The sequence below is a fragment of the Mixophyes fleayi genome, chromosome 10, assembly GCF_038048845.1.
Source record: "Mixophyes fleayi isolate aMixFle1 chromosome 10, aMixFle1.hap1, whole genome shotgun sequence".
Classification (NCBI taxonomy): domain Eukaryota; kingdom Metazoa; phylum Chordata; class Amphibia; order Anura; family Limnodynastidae; genus Mixophyes; species Mixophyes fleayi.
The window spans coordinates 89,300,298-89,311,936 of NC_134411.1; the positions used below are offsets into that span (position 1 = coordinate 89,300,298).

The window sequence follows — 11,639 nt, forward strand, 5'->3', positions numbered from 1 at the left end:
ACCGCGGCCGTCCGCTATCCTGTCGCACTGCGCATGCGCAGGTCCCTTTAACAACTACACCTGACCACTAATGTGATTGATGGATCAATCACCCCTCCCTACTTAAGGCACCTGCAGCCTTAGGTAGTTGCCTGATCTTGAAGTCTCACTCCCAGTGAACTTCTATAGGTGTCTGCAGTTTCCAAACTGCTTCCAGCTCTACTCCTGTGTGCAGTTTCCAAACTGCTTCCAGCTCTACTCCTGTGTGCAGTTTCCAAACTGCTTCCAGCTCTACTCGTGTGTACAGTTTCCAAACTGCTTCCAGCTCTACTCGTGCTTCAGCTTCCACGCTGCTCCCTGCTCAACTCAGCGGCGGTTCCCATACCGCTACAACGCTTCACTTCTCAGCTGATTCCGGATCTACACAACTGGGTATGCTCTACTGACTATTGACTATTGCCTATTGCTCGCATACCAGTTGTATCCATTGTTGTTTGCTGCACAGGGTACAAGTACCCATATAGACTGTGTTACTGCATTGCTTCATTTAGGACAAGCTTTCACTCAAGCTACGATATCTCCTCACGCTACTACTTAGCGTTATTGTGCATATCTGCTGTGACCAGCTTCTCCTCCCTGCAAGGCATCTACTCCATACAGACTATTCATTGTGCCTTCCATCTCTGCCTCACAAGACATTGCTCTACTCGCGCTGTTTCCATACAGCCACAGTTTGCCTTTCAACTTCACTCTCCTGCACCTGGACAAGTCCTCATTCCTTCTCACAGCAGTGATACAACTTGCTGCACGCAGACCACTGACTTCCCTGCTACCTACCCGCACCTGGACAAGTCCTCCTATCACAGCGGTGGTACAACTTGCTATACGCAGACCACTGACTCTCCTATTACCTACCTACACCTGGACCAGACTCCTCACCATAGCGGTGGTACAACTTGCTGAACGCAGACCACCAACTACCCTGCTACCTACCTGCACCAGTACTATTCTTCCCATCACTACAGTGGTACAACTTGCTGTACGCAGACCACTGACTCCTCCTCTACCTACCATCACCTATCCACGTCCACTCCTCGTGTCTACATTATCTTCAGCCTCCAGTTTACTGCTCCAAGTCGCTGACTTTTCCTCCAACCATAGCTGCAAGTCGCTGACTTCCTCAGACTTTCTCTACTCTCCTGCTGTTGTGTCGCTCCAATCATTCACCTGCCTGCTTTGAGGTGCGTGCCATAACCCCGCCTCTCTAGCAGAGTTCCATCTGGTGAAACTCGGGTAGCAACTCCTAGTGCCCGTGACACCTCTTTATTCAAATCATATAACAACATTTCTTTAACCTCTAAAGTATCCGTATCCTTGCTTTCATTTATAAGAGATTCTAACATATCTATACCAATCTGATCGTTATCATCAAAAAGAATTGGGGTACCCCTAATGCCTCTTTGCTTGAAATTTTTACATGCAAAATATCTTTTCCTGCACAGATCTCTTACAAAGCAATTCAAATCTACAAAAAGTTTAAACAGATTGGGTTTATTTGCAGGAATAGTTTAACCCTCTACTGAGGAGAGTAATCTCATGATCACTTAATACCTGTTTTGAGAGGTTGATGATGCATTTCTTTCCCATACTGATCTTTTGCTCCTTCCTTTGTTTCCCCCAACCTCCATCTACACCCTCTTCTTCTAAACCTAATTTTTTTCTCCTTGTTGTGACTTGTACTCTTTTTTCTGATGGTAGTCTAGCCGCACATCTGGGCGGAAACGTTGGCTAAAAAAATGTCTAGAGTCAAAAGAGGTCTTAGGTCTTGTTCCATTTCTTGGGCTATATATAGGTCTATCTTCAATATATTTGTTACTGGACTGATCTTTCAACCTAGATGTATCATACAATTCCCTGAGGTCTTCAAATCTATTCAGCAATGGAATATTTCCAAAATTAACTCTCTCTTCAGTTTTTTTTTCTCTCTTTTCCTCAAATCTACGACCCTCCATCTTCTTTTGCTCTCTCCGGGGATCCCTATTCCTATTGTCAAAAAAAAGTGTATTTTTCCGTTTGGGCCACCTTTTTCTATTGAAAGTCCTCACATTGCCCTCTTCAAATCACATTGATCTCTATGCATTTTCTTATCTTTAATCTCCATATGCACAACGTTTAAAGTCAAAAGTGACTCTTATAAAAGTTGTTCGTTTGTTATATCCTTACTGGTCAAATAATCTGCTGTAAATCAATAAACATTATGATAATGTAACCGATGGGGGTGCTGCCCAGGGATTGAGCTGCAGTGAGAATGATTTGATGTATTCACTGCCCCTTTGGGAAATCTCTCACTAGCAAGCAAATGTATGTAGATGTAGATACCTGTCCGTGGTTGACTCTGGATAGTCCCTAGCAAAATAGCTATGATTAGTTATTCCTGGAACCGTAGCAATATTAGAGTCTTTTAACAAGCATTTGGTGGTCCTAAAATTTGATGTAGACCAAGGCATCAATAAACAGACACAGGTCTAACTGCCTAAAATGGGCTTGACATTGACCACTTACAGATCTTTAGGGCTACGATGGACTATACTACAAACGGTGGTTATATGAGCTTGCTGGTTACAGCCCAAGGCACTCAATTTCCCTATGATTATACCCAGCCACAGTTAACTATTTATTTACATTTATTTACCACCATCATACTTTGGGAACAAGTATTCTAATAAAACAAGACCAGATATTACCAAACCGGCAAAGTCCTAAGAGGGTCCCGATCACAAGCTAACAATCCATAGGGCAATGGGCGTTTGATACATAAGTGCCACATCTTGCATATTGGTCCAGACAGATTGCAAGGGTAAATAGTGCTTAGAGGTGCTATATGATTCAGTCCCATAGCAATGTTGGTTTGGGGGTCAGAGGGCTGTTTGAGTATGGAAGGTGAATAAATGTAATGTGTTCTTGAACTGTGTAGAGGGGTGGTAATCGTGTAGACTAACCTAAGACGGTTCAGGAATTTGATAAACTTGCTTTGAGAAGTGGATTTGTAGAGAATTCTTGAAAGTTTGGAGCCTTAAGGAAAGTTGTATGAAGAATGGAATTTCACTGAATGCAGCCAGAAAAAAAGTATTGTAACCTGAAATGGGTGCAGATAATGAGTGTGGTTGGGAGATATAGATTTCGGGCAGAGTGCAAGGGATGAGTTATGCAAATAGGCCACCAAGTTCCTTATAGGCTGAGACTCCTTAGTTGTCACCTTACAAGAGAGTCACTCTCCAGTGTTTCCAGCTTCCGCAGTCTCTTTCAATTCGGATAGTGTCTCTTGGGCTCTCAAATGCTTTTAGTATTGTGGTTTCTACTTTCCTTCACTCTCTCATCTCTACTCATCTCTGAGGCTCATTGCTTGTACTGAGCTCACTCCTCTACACTCTGGTTGATCCAATAGCAAAGAGTAAGGCGGCTGCTCCACAAAGGTTTTTATGACCTTCCCCACTAGTCCTTGCAGCAGGGGCTGATGGGAGATGTAGTTTTCCTAGCAACCAATCAATGGTAAGCATCTTCGGTCCTCAGAGGCTGGCTAAGGATTTGCCTGGAAAGCAACCCCTGGCATTGTAAAGTTGTGAGAAATAATCAGGGTTACAATAATAAGAATAATAATAAGAATAAAACATTTTTAATAATTAGGTAAGGTGGTGGGTACTGTGCTTGAGTTGCAGGCCTGGTACCTGGTATTAGTAATGGCCCTATTTCTTTTTTCTTAGCAATATACCTCTATCTAATTATTAACTGATCCATAAGTAACTGCATAGATTTAATATAATGTACCACCTACTGTAGATTATAAGGATATTTATATACAGGAGTTTGCACATATATTAGCAACAGTTGTGAATTATATTTTGGTTTACTACATACAAATTTGGAATACATCTTGTGAGATTAAGGTTTTGGTAGCTGCTTAAAAAATTATTTATCCGACTCTTATCTTGACATGGCTGAGCCTTGAGGCACGAATGTATTCAAACTATCCCTCCTTCAAAAACTGGGTTAGCTCACAAAGGAAAAACATCAAGTTTCTTTACTTTACTTTAGGAGCTGTGGGTGAGTAGAACTGGAAAATGGGCAGAAGGGAAATTGTTCAATGGGCAACTCTTGTTTTTACAGGTAACGTCTGATACCAAGAGATAGATGAGGATTTCTTCAGTGCTACATAAGGTAAACTCTACAGTAAGCTGTCAGTGTACATATTTTAGCACCTGTGTGCCTGTTAGCTGGATTATAGCCCCGTATGAACAATCATATAGCAGATTCTCCTACAAGGCTTCACAGGAGTGTTACGAGCCCCTCATCATCATCAACAACATTTATTTATATAGCGCCAGCAGATTCTATAGCGCTTTACAATTGGGTACAAACAGTAATAATACAATACTGGGTATTACATGCATACAGAGAGAAAGGAGAATCAGTCGATAATTAATATCAACCGAACAAAGTAGTATGTGAGGCACTCCTGTCCACAAAAAGATTTTGTATATATAAGCAAACAAAGTCAACTTTATTGCTAAATTACTAAATGGGAATAAGATCAACTTTATTAATGAATTATTTAAAATTTAGACAGATATCTAGAATATAATAATTTCGTGTGATGGTGATAAGGGGGCACAATGTGATAAAGATGGCTCCATGGCACGGTGTGATAAAGGAGAAGCTGTGATGGAGGGCACAGTGGGATGGAGGGCACAGTGTGATGGAGGGCACAGTGGGATGAAGGGGACGTGTGATACAGATGGTACCGTTACAATTATGTTTTAATTTGTTTCAGTGAGTTTTATTTAAAAAAACAATTCATTTTTTATACAGCTAGCATGTGACAGCTGCATTTAAAGTACTTTGATTCTATGGAGGCTTATTACATAAAGATCCTTACAAAGCCAGACCGTGAAGAATGGGGAGGGAGGGGTTTCAGTGCGGTTTAGAACTTGTAAAGCGCTGGCCACGCCCCCACAGTAGGTTGACCACGCCCACTTGACTATTGACACTCCCACTTAGATGGGGGGCGCCGGTGCCCTGTCTCGCCCAGGGCACTAAAATGTCTAGTTACGGCACTGCTAGATTGTAAGAGTTCAAGTCTGATTTGGGAAAACCAGTAAGGAGGGAATTGCAATAGAGATGATGAGTGCATGAATTAAAGTTTTTTCAGTGTCTTCTTTGAGATATGTACATATTCTGGAAATATTTTTTAGATGTATGCAGCATTATGTAAATATAGAGTTGATGTGGGGAATACAGGATAGTTGCGTGTCAAGGATTACACCTAGGCAGCGAGCTTGTGGGTGGGGTTTATGGTCATTTTATCAATAGAAATAGAAATGTCAGGCAGGCAGCATCAATTGTTGGGTGGGAATATTATTAATTCTGTTTTTGAAAGATTGAGTTTGAGTTGGTGAGACGACATCCAAGATGAAATGGCAGAAAGACAGACAGTAACGCGAGACAACACAGATGGTGAAAGATCAGGAGAGGATAGGTAGATTTGTGTATCATCCGCATAGAGATGATTCTGAAATCCAAAGGAGCTTATTAGTTTTCCAAGAGAAGTGGTGTAGATAGAGAATAGCAGAGGACCTAAGACTGAGTCTTGTGGTACCTCCAACTGATAAGCGAAGCGGAATGGAGGTTGTTTCAGATAAATTAACACTGAAAGAGCCCCTGCACTACTCGCGATGGCCCACTCCAACTCTTTCGTCCTGGCTGGTTGCTAGCCAGCCAGAACAGTGGTCACATGTTTGTAATATTACCAATTGGCATTGGGGGTCTCACTCTGAATGGAGGGTTCTGATTGGCCCTCATTAGTTTAAATGGCAGCCTCCCTGACAGTGATAGCGTTTTCTGAATTTGTGAAGCCTGCTACTGTGCTGCCTTAGTCTACTAGTGACCTCCTGTTGCCTGACCTTTGACATGTCCTTGGATTTCCTTGTCTGCTGCCCTTCTTGACCTTTGGCTTTGTCACCAGACCTCCAAGGCATTTGAGTACCTGTGAGACTATATCTACAGGAAATGCTGCTCGCTGTAGGTGAAGACCTCTATACATCCTGTTCTAAAAATGTATCTCGTGTCCAGTGGAAGCCGTTACAGGGAAGAAATAATCATTCTTGGAAACAAACTCTGTGTTGGGGATCAAAGGCAAAAGCACTTTTACTTTGTGAATTTACAGAACAAGTAATTGGATGCCAATGACAGAGGTTGAATAAATACTGCGACACAGATCTTTGTCGCGCCAGTGATCCGAATATAATGGACATAGGTCCCTAAGACCCTTTCTCATCAACCTTATAGTTAACAGTTTAGTACTCGTTCAATGATTATAAGTAAGATAGCAAACCTGTGTTTTACTGTACTTCACACATGGAAATCATCATCATCACCTTTTATTTATATAGCGACACTAATTCCACAGCGCTGTACAGAGAACACACTCACATCAGTCCCTGCCCCATTGGAGCTTACAGTCTAAATTCCCTAACACACACACAGACTAGGGTCAATTTGATAGCAGCCAATTAACCTATCAGTATGTTTTTGGAGTGTGAGAGGAAACCAGAGCGCCTGGAGGAAACCCATGCAAACATGGATGAGGCCATAGTCGGGAAATGAACTCATGAACCCAGTGTCGTAAGGCAGAAGTGCTAACTACTGAGCCACCGTGCTGCCCACAATGAAATTGGTCAACACTAAGACCCCAGTAAGTAGGGAGTAACGTTACCAAGCCCAGGTTTCTCGACCAATCCTTTCCTTGGACTCGACATCTCGGAAGCCATCTACAATATACATGTGATACTTGTCTCCTTCCACCAATAAGGAGAGGGTCACAAAGCCACAATCACACTAACAATTGTTAGATAAAAAGCCCTTACATAATTTATATTCTGCAGCTATTTGTGGGAGCATACTTAATAGGGGCTAGTAAATTTTAGCTATGGGGGGATTGAGACTCGGCTAAGCAGCCTGCTAGGAACAGTGACCCAGCTCAACGCAGGCCACTATGGGACCAGGTGGGGGCAGATGCCCCCCCAGCCCTGTGAGCCCCTCCGTAGTCCATCCTGGATTATTGGGGAGTGTATCCAAGGCATGGCACCAAATACTGTAGGACAATTCTCTTTCGGGGACAAGAAGAACTGGTACAGAGTCATCTCCGAATAAATGAAGAATTATTATACCTAGTTGGTAGAGAAGAAAGTTGTACAAACAAAATGCAAAGTTTCTTTTTACTTTGTAGTAAAAACGTGGAGGACAACATGTATTTCAAGGGTCATTCAGGTTCACAAGATTTTCAGTGATCTACTTGTGCTTTATCTCTTCAGCTACAAAAGTAATAAAAGTCAGTATTAGCCTTGGGCCTTACTTACAATTAGGTACAAGCATAACAAACATTTCCACTCTATTGACTCATCATTTAATTCACAAACATAAGCATAGTATAGAATCTAAAAGGAGTGGGGGATTATGTATATTGAATTTTAGTTTAATAAAAAATAATGCAATTGTCATTCAGAAAAATACAGTATAGACTATATTAATAGTAAAAAAAAAAACACCAACAAAAACAAAACAAAAACATTGGTTTTGAAAATAAGACAGATTAAACTTTTATTTAGGATTACTACTGTGAAACAAATCACAATGCCCGCCGGGTATGGATCTGTGAGTCTTTTCCAGGTGGATCAATGACTCTTTAATTCCTTCAAATCAGACATTTCTATCGCTCCAGGAGCATACTTCATCCTCCTAGACTCCACTCGGAATTATTATTATAATTATCTACTCCGCTTCAAAGGGCCTAATCTCCGCTACCTATAAAACCTGAGATGAAGAAAGGATATGAGGATATCACTCGACCCTGACACGTGGGCTGCAATTCAAAAACTACTTTAGAAAAGTTTGATTTGTTTGTATCCAGGAAAATTAATATAAACTGTCGTACAAGAGATATAGGGTCCCCTCCAGAGTATGTGCCTTCTTCTCAAATGCATGAGGTGCCAGTGTGCCCAGACCAGCATGTGTGCCCCCATCTGATGGCACTGCCCCTAAATAACAACCAATCAAATATCTTTAAATTAATTAAGTCTGTAATGGGGCGATGTCTCATCCAGTGCTGGAACCACCATTGGTGCATCAGGTGCTGGAGATAATGGGACCCGCTGCACGGAGAACTAGTGTGTTTCCTCCTCCCCACTTCCCAACACCGGGCCCACAGCTCGCTAGTTCCGCCTCTGGTCTCATCTGAATTTTTTCTTTCCCCCCAGCTAGTTCCTGGAGTCAACAAGCCTATAAATAAACGTATACGTCATATAACGTTTCTTCAAGATACACAGAGTTCTCAGCTAGTTTTCTAACATATTCATGTTGTACCAGTCTATTGGATCCTCATTTTCCTTATGTTGAATAACGGTTTCCAAGAGGTCATCTTATCATTTCACTATGTCGGTTAATAACACTGAATGAACAGTGTTCTATAGACACACTTTTCTCATTGGTTATGATTCATCCAATTGCAACAGCCCAATACAGTAGATAACAAACAAATAAACATGTTTTATTATTATTGTCATTGATTTGTAAGGTGCCACAGTGCTCCACAGCTCCACACGATGGGGAAAACAGGAAATACAGAAAACAGAGGCATACAAGGTAGACAAAATGCAGACATGAAGGAGAGCAATAGTTTACCGGTGGTGGGACCCCAAAGCAACGCTTAGGTAGGATCCCGGTAATGCGGCTGTAGCTTCCCGGTCCCTCGCTCTGCTCTGAACAGCAAATAAGTAACTGCTTGAATGGACTTTGCACCAGGAATAAGACAAGATTGCTATTTATAGGCTGCTAAAACATCATGTCAGATGGGTCCCTGATTTGTGCTTCAAAATAATTGAGGGGGCATACTTAAACTAGACTTATGTATTTTTTGCAAAAATGTAACATTACTTAAGAGAAAATTGGCTATAATAGTGTGTCCCTATCTGCGTTGTTAAATACCATAGGCATAGCCTTCTAATTTTCTGAAAAACAGACAAGTTATTGAAAACGGGCAAGCATTGGCTTACATAAGTAATGTTGGACACAGATTTAGTACTTTAATTGGTACTATGTGCAGATTGCAAGGAAGCTTGATGTAAGCATGCATTTATTAAGCATTGTAATTACATAATGACTGTTTTTCAGCCGAGTGTTATGCAAGTCAATAGTTGAAAGCAGCAGTCCCATGAGCAAAATCAGTTGTGTTTTTAACATAAATCAGCTGTGGATGGCCATAAGAAGAATGTTGGTATTTACCATTCCCTTGTTTTTTTTTCTTCAGGCTGCTGCTAATTATAATGGCAACCACAGTCGCAGGACACATGATGTAGTGATCAGAGAGGCTTTGGAACACCCCTTTGAGCTCTGTCTGCACTGTGACAAAATCATCCTTCTCCCCCTCTGACATCACATGACATGCTGAGTGCTGTGAACCTAATAGTTGTACATTTCATTAAAGCCCATCATTGGTATAAAGAGTCCAACATGTAGCACAATTAACAAATGAATTATGGTATTTCCAAACGTTGATTCTAAAACAAAATTTAGCACTAGTTTATATCAGAAGATGTTGTCTTTCCATTCTGTTGCACTTTGTGTTATGACAGATTGTCCTCTATTTCCGGTTCAGTCGTTTAACTCTTAATACAATGTTTTTAGTGATAGTCTAGACCAGGCCTGTCCAACCTGCGGCCCTCCAGGTGTTGGGAAACTACAAGCCCCAGCATGCTTTGCCAGTAGACAACCAGTTGATAGCTGGAAGGACATGCTGGGACAACACCTGGAGGGCCGCAGGTTGGACAAGCCTGGTCTAGACAAAGGGGTATATTTACTAAATTGCTGGGTTGAAAAAGTGGAGATATTGCCTATAGCAACCAATCAGATTCTAGTTGCCATTTATTTAGTACATTCTACAAAATGACAGCTAGAATCTGATTGGTTGCTATAGGCAACACCTCCACTTTTTCAAACCCGCAGTTTAGTAAATATACCCCAAAGTGTCCATTCTGTAAACTTTGGACTCTTTGTTTTTGATGCTCCTCTTCAGGAATTTGTTCCTTACAAGCCTTGGTCTTCCCTATCAGAGCCGTCCCTCTGCTAACAGACACAGGGGGCTAGATTTACTAAACTGCGGGTTTGAAAAAGTGGGGATGTTGCCTATAGCAACCAATCAGATTCTAGCTTTCATTTATTTAGTACCTTCTACAAAATGATAGCTAGAATCTGATTGGTTGCTATAGGCAACATCCCCACTTTTTCAAACCCGCAGCTTAGTAAATCTAGCCCAGGGTGTTTTCACCCTCTGCAGATAGTATACAGTGAGGTCACTCTTCTGTCCTTGATCCCGTCAAGAAGATGGTATAATACTTATTGGATACCCAACGCGTTTCACCTGGATGGACCACACTTTGTGCAAGTTTGGGATCAGTTTAGGTAAACTGAGAATCGATGAATCGATGAGAGAGTTAAATAGTTATTTAGCGTCAGCATTTATCCCAGGCCATTGGAGTGTCTACTATGCTTTTAAATTAAGTGTCTGGCAAGGGTCTTTGTTTTTTTTCCCCTACAATATTTGCAAGTAATTCCCAAAATGTTCCTACATACCTACTTCTGCTGTGTTATTGTTGGCCACCCATGTCTTCTAAACTTCATATAATCCTATTCACTAATTATAACTTGGTTTTAGCCTATACTCTGGCTGGCACTGTTCTTGTTAATTTATTTCACAAAACAGTTGAGAGAGATTGAGCAGAAATTAGTACCAAAAACTATTTTCCTTAAAGGCATTTATTTTTTCCAATGAAGATAATGTGACGATCCTCCTTTAAAATCTATTTGAGGTTCAGTAATTGCTAAATGACATGATCCTATTTGTGGTATCTTGGATCATACGTCTTAGACACCAGCTATAAGTATATTACGCACTTTGAAATAATTTCTAAACCACTAACGCAAGCTCTACGTGACAAATCCAACAACAAACAGCATATTTTCTAAGTGTATTCTGAATAGATATTATACTAAAAGATTAAATTATGTTCAATATAATATATCCTCTATTTGGCTATTTTGTTGACTAAAACATATCTGATGAGTCATTTACGTAGAGAAAAACTTACATTTTATAACGCATTTATACATGGGCTAGTGAGCTGGCCTTGCCAGGTACGAACATGGACAGTTGATTAAGTTAATGATCCATCTGAAAAACTGTTTTGCGTGGATATGGCAGTTATGAAGGTGGAACCTAAAATCACATTTTAATCAAGTGAAGCCATCACCACCAATCATTCCTTCTTTCACATTTTACTCACTCCTCCATCATTAAATACTAAATTCTTCACATATTGGGCCTGATTCATTTTCAGACATAAGTCCATTTCTGTGCCCTATCTTGCATGAATTTGCTCTGCGCATGTGCCGAAACTGAACTTACGCTAATGAACGAAATTGCATGTAATTCGTGTCCGGACGCAAATGACATTTTACGATTGTGTGGGATTTAAATGGTAGGACAGGGGTATAATATATCCATATACTGTGGCAATTGGGGTAGTTTGCCACATTCTAGTAAAGGAAAGACT

The 11,639-nt window shown here is 40.9% G+C and overlaps 1 long non-coding RNA gene across 1 annotated transcript; it reads left to right on the forward strand.

Moving 5' to 3' along the window:
• The first annotated feature begins 4,139 nt into the window (after positions 1-4,139).
• On the forward strand, positions 4,140-9,552 carry LOC142103588 (uncharacterized). The gene is made up of 3 exons (XR_012679396.1): positions 4,140-4,194; positions 8,606-8,741; positions 9,338-9,552. It is a non-coding gene; the product is annotated as an uncharacterized LOC142103588 (long non-coding RNA).
• The last annotated feature ends 2,087 nt before the right edge of the window (positions 9,553-11,639 follow it).